This window comes from Petaurus breviceps, unplaced genomic scaffold (genome assembly GCF_028583685.1).
Source record: "Petaurus breviceps papuanus isolate PSGF00001 unplaced genomic scaffold, PetGlider_PUasm1.0 689, whole genome shotgun sequence".
Lineage (NCBI taxonomy): Eukaryota > Metazoa > Chordata > Mammalia > Diprotodontia > Petauridae > Petaurus > Petaurus breviceps.
This window is the reverse complement of record NW_027186458.1, coordinates 7,747,554-7,753,333: the sequence shown is the minus strand read 5'-3', so window position 1 is coordinate 7,753,333 and position 5,780 is coordinate 7,747,554.

The following is a 5,780-nucleotide window of genomic DNA, read 5'->3' as shown; positions in this document are numbered from 1 at the left end:
AGGTGGCATGGGCTGCCTCTGTTAGTTTCAAACAGGAACTGGGCCCCATGTTGGAAGTGATCAAACATTTAGAGCTGACTATATTGATGGTTAAGGACACTATTACCAAATTCATCAACAATCATGCCTACTATGTGCCAGGCTTATTGAGTGGTAACACTTTGGGACCTTTGGGGATGTGGATTGAAGGGGGGGGTGAGAGACTGGAGATAGACCAGTTGATAGCTAAAGACAGTGTATAGTTAACCTTCATAGAGCCCTTTAAGGCTTGTGGGAGGTCACTTTCAATGGTTTGAGTGAGAGGTGAGTAGGTCCTGAATCAGTATGGTGCACATGCCAGGGGAGAAGAAGGGATGTGAGAGAAATGTTACAAAGGGAAAATGGCCAAGACTTGGCAAGTCAGTGGTTACATGGGGTGAGGGGGAAGGAAGGGTTGAGGGTAAGTCACTAGGTGACTAGAAAGATAATAGTGTCATCAACAGCTGGAGGGAAGTTAGGAAGAGGGGCCCATTTTGGGGGGAGGCTGATTACTTCTCTTTGGTACATGTTGAGCTTGATATAGTTATGGGATGCTCACTTCAAAACAGGCAGTTGGTGTCGTGGAACTGGATATTAGCCTTTGATCATAGCGTCACAGACTCAGAGAACTTCAGAGAACATGGGGGCCAAACCCTTCATTTTGCATATTTAGAAGTCACTTGTATTAAATGGAAACAGAGAGAGACAGAGACAGACAGGTGGAGAGAGACAGAGAGAGATAGATGGTGGGGGAGGGAAGGAGAGAGAAAGCAGGAGAAAGATATGGGGATGTACATAGTTAAAGGGCAGAGCTTAGATGATGATCCAGCACCACCACCAACAAAACCTGAGAAAGAGCAGCTGGGGAGGAGGGGAATCAAGAAAATGCCACATCCCATATCTCCTAGAAGAGAGAATATCCAGAGGGAGAGGATGGTCAGCAGCATCAAATACTGCCAAGAGGTCAAGACAGATGAAAACCAAGGCAAGGTTCTTGGATCTCACCATTTTAGAGACCACTGATGAATTGAGAGAGAGAAGTATCAGTATGGTGGTAAGTTTAGGAGGTCACCGCAAGAGTCAGAGGAGTTAGTAAGTAGAGAAGTGGGGGGGTGGAGCTCAGAAGGCTCCCCCACCCCTTCCCATTTTCCCTAGTTCTCCTATGAAAGGGTAGAGGACTATGAGACAATACTTGGTGTCCTTTGGACCAAGACATGTGAAGGATGGTTTTCTTTCTTTGTTTTTGTTTTGTTGTTAGGATGGGGAAGACTTAGGTATGTTTGTAAGCAGCAGGGAAGGAAACAGTCAAGAGGGAGAGAGTGTATATCTTATCACGCCCAAGTGATGTCCTGGATTTAGACTACTGGACCGAAAGTACAATGGATAGAGATTCACAGATCTTAAAGTGCTATATGCAGAAGCAACATTAACCTATAGTCTCGACAGTTACCACTGTGGTGATAACAGTTTCCTGAGCATTCTACTGACCCACTGCTGAGCTCAGCAATGTTTATATAGCAATGCACAGATGTGCTGATAAATGCTTAACAACAAGACTCATCCTTCCCCCCTAAAACATTGTGCACACATGGTTTTAAACATAATCTGCATCATTAATGCTTTCGTAAGTCTGTGCAATCAATAAAACGATGAATCAAGTTCTGACTTGTAGTGATGGTGCATTTCCCAACCATCTTTGTAGCTGGTAAAGTTTTCCCCGTATTACCTACTCCCGTAGTTTTCCCTCCCCCAACACCGGTTCCTTGGTTCCCCTGTAGTGCTTTGTGGAAAGTTCCATGTCAAAGCACCTGAGGGATTGCTGTGGGCTCCTTGGAGGGGTTAGGAAAGAAGAGTGCATGTTCCTCTTCTGCAGGAGACCCTAGGGTAGCTAAGTAAAGTCACGGCCGTGGGAACTGAGCATGGATGTGCATCTATCGGTTTCCAATGCAGTGGCTGCCATTAGACAGAACTCACAGAAAAGCTTGAATGGGGAGTCCTCAATAATTTTTTAAGAGTATAAAGGAGTTCTGAGAGGAAAAAAGTTGAAAACCACTGCCCTATGCCAATGAAATCCCATTCCAAGGCCCTTTCTCTATCTCTGATACTGACTACAGTCTACTATCCATTATAAAAGCTGCTGAGTTGGCCAGAAAAAAAACAAAAAACAAAAAAAAACAACTGATTGGGAAGCAATCTTTCATTGGCCCATGCAGCATTAAGATCACTGGATTCAGGGGGAGGCTAGGTGGTGCAGTGAGTAAAGCGCCAGCCCCAGAGTCAGGACCGGGCTTTGGTTCTGGCCTCAGACACTTAACACCTACCCACACACACACACACACACACACACACACACACACACAAAAACTAGCCGTGTAACCTTGGGCAAGTTACTGAACCCCAATTGCCCTCCAAAAGGCAAAAAAAAAAAAAGATGATTGGATTCAGAGTCAGCAGACATTGGTTCAAATCTCCACTTTGCCACTTACCTGTAGGACTATGGCTAAGTGACAGCCTCTCTAAGCTTCAGTTTCCTCATGTATAAAATGAGATCATTGGACTTAATGACCTCTGATTGCCCTTCTGCTTCTAAATCAGCATACTGTGACTCCCTATGTTTGTTACCGCTCAGTGTGGGTGATAGCAGAAGCCAGAGAGAGTGGCTGAAAGCATGGACTGCCATGATCAGGCTGCCATGGCTGAACAGAAAGGAAAAATGCAAAATAGTGGAAAGGGCTGCCTGGTGAATAGGTTCCGATATCAAAGTCCATCCCCATGGATTTATGTGTTCTGGATGGGCTTTATTCAGACCCTGTGGCACCAGGGATCCTGGACTTAGGAAGAGGAGGACATGTCATTGACTATACCAAGGACCTTTAGATATACACCTTCCTTTAGGGGAGGGATAGATTTGGGACTTCCAGAAGCAGGGCTGTCCACGGCAAGGGTGCAATTAGTGAAGATGTAGATGTGGGCCAACTGAGGCAATAAGATGTGTTATTTGAGCTTTGTATAAGGAGGTACCCATATGTAGGGTCCAAAAGCAAAGTGTGCATGCAGATGGCTGTAAGATGACCATGACAATGACCTGAAAAGCCAAACAGAGTGGAGGTCAGGTTTGGAGCGGAGCATCTGAAAAGGTTTGAGCTTACCCCAAAAGGCACATTTCCAGTTTGGCATAGCTGATTGTGGTGACTGGCCTAGTATTCCCTTGAGTCCAGAGCTTGGGCTTCCTTCTAACTTGGCCTTAAGCATTAACTTCAGATGGGAACAGCTCCCTGCCCAACAGGCATGGCCTGTATAGCAAACCCTGATGTATGCACAGTCTAGGGCACGGTGTCCTTTGCTTTGGATCTGGAAATTCTATGGGGATGAGACAGCATGGAAACATGTCCCAGGCCATTTGAGTGCTCCCAGGAATCACATTTTATGTCTGCAGTCCACAAATATGGACTTTGACATTTTCAGGGGAAACTCCTGACATGTCAACTTCCTCTACCTGTCTAGACATCAGTAGATTAGCCCCAGGAATTGCCTGAGATCCATCAAAGTTGTTGCTTTTCCAGGATCATGCAACTGGCAAGTTAGAGAAGCAGGATTTGAACCCAGCTCTATCTGTCTGTCTATTTATCCCAACCCTAATGGTATCCACTGTGACTTTGCTTTATTTAAAGTTTTATTTTTTGGAAGTCTATTTTTGATTATGCTCCCTCTAGCGACTTGGGTCTGCAGTGTGGCAGATGGGAGATGAAATGACCAAACCGAGGCAGCATGGGTTTAAGCTTCTGCTTTATTAAGCAATGCTTGCCAATTGCATAACAAAGCAGGACCAGGTCTCCTTGCCTTTGGCACTGGATGGCAAATCCTGGGAGAGACACGTTTTTATTTATTAAAAAACAATAAGACCAACTGACCTAAAACCAGGATAAAAAATTAGTTCATCTGATTTCTGATTGGAGGAAAGATTAAGGATTTTCTATGGTGGGAGGGGGAGAGCAAACAGGTGCAATTCCTTAAATTTAGAAAAAAGAGGTGCTGCATTTCCCCCAGAACACAGAAGCAGTAACTGATTGACCCGTATGGGGCCAGCTCTCAGATAAGACACATGCATTGCTTGGGATGTATACTTGTGAGAAAACTTGCATCAGTCTTTGGCTCTGACCCAGTTTTTGGTCAGCATAATCTAGGTCCTTAGTCAAGAGTCTTTAAGTAGCAGGTAGAGATGGTCCAGCTTCCCAGCTGGGCAGGACTAGGTTCAAGCAATGCAATAATACAGTAAAACTTTCCTACAAGAGAGAAATTGGACCAGACCCAAACTTGAACAGAAAGGGAACTGAGCCAGCTCCAGAGCGGAGTCACAAGATGGCAGCAGTGTGGGCCACCAGGTCCTCCGGTAAGCCCCCCAATGCTTACTTCCCTCAGCAGTTCAGCTCTCTCCTGAAGTACCTGTGTGTGACCTTGAGGAAATGCTTGCCTGTTCTGGGCCTGAGTCATGTTCTCTAAAATAAGGGGCTGCCTGGAAAACCTCTGAGAATCTTTCAGCTCGAGATAGATGACGCTGTGATCCACCAATGGCCTTTATTTAGGTGTGACGGAAGCATGCACACGTGTTGAGTTTTTGCATGTTGTGGTTACTTGTGTAAAACCTCAGGAAGTTTTGAAAAATAAACCTAAAGGCACCAGTTTACACATTTGGGAATTTTCTTGAATTTCCACTCTTGGAGTCCATAAAATTGATGACATAACCAATGTTTTCTGGTACATTTTAATGTACATACTCTAAACAAAGGGAACCACGCAGTTGATTCAATTGGTACCATCTAAGGACGTCATCATGGGCCAAACAAGCACTGTCTTGCAGGATTCAATCTTTCACTCAGACTGCGTTGTTTGGATATTGTATGCAATCAGGATACAGACCATGGAAACTATCATCAGAAAACAATCGACTTCATAGAAATGAGTTAATAGAAGTGAGGGGGAAGGAAACTTAGTGTGTTTTTCCTAAGAATTCAGCCTTGAGACCGATGGATAAATGAAGAGGGACAGGAGGCTTCAACCCAAAGGGGTTGGGCTGCTTGGCCCCTCCCAGTTCTGGACTCAGGCTTGGGGTTTGGTCCAATACTCAGTCCTAGGAGGGCTTGCTCTGGAAACAAGATGGACCTAGGCTCTCTTCTCACATCTTTGACTCATTAAGCTACCAACACAGTGTTCCAGACCTAGACAATTTCACTTATACCTGAGGTGGTAGCTCACATTTAGAGTTTAATTAAAAGAAAAGGCGTAATAAAGTATTAAATTCATAAGTCAACTCATCAGGAATTTATTAGTCACCTAACATGTGCCAAACACTGTTCTTAGTGCTGTGGATATGAAGGGGAGGGAAGGAGGTAATAAACATCTATGTAATGCCTGCTATGTGTCAAACACTGTGCTAAGCACTTTTTTTTACAAATATTATTTCATTTGGTCCTCACAACAATCTCCTGAAGTAGATGCCATTATATTAGTCATTTTCCAGTTGGGGAAACTGAGGAAAACAGAGATTAAGTGACTGGTTGAAGGTCACACAACTAGTAAGTGTCTACGGCTGGATTTGAAATAGGTCTTCATGATTCCAGACCTAGGGCTTTATTCACTACACCACGAAGAGATTGAAGATAAATAAGAGAGTGGGGAGAAAAGAATGGGCAATCTACCAGAGAAGACAAGAAGAATTGGGAGTGTGTGTGTGTGAGTGTGTGTGTGTGTGAGAGTGTGTGTGT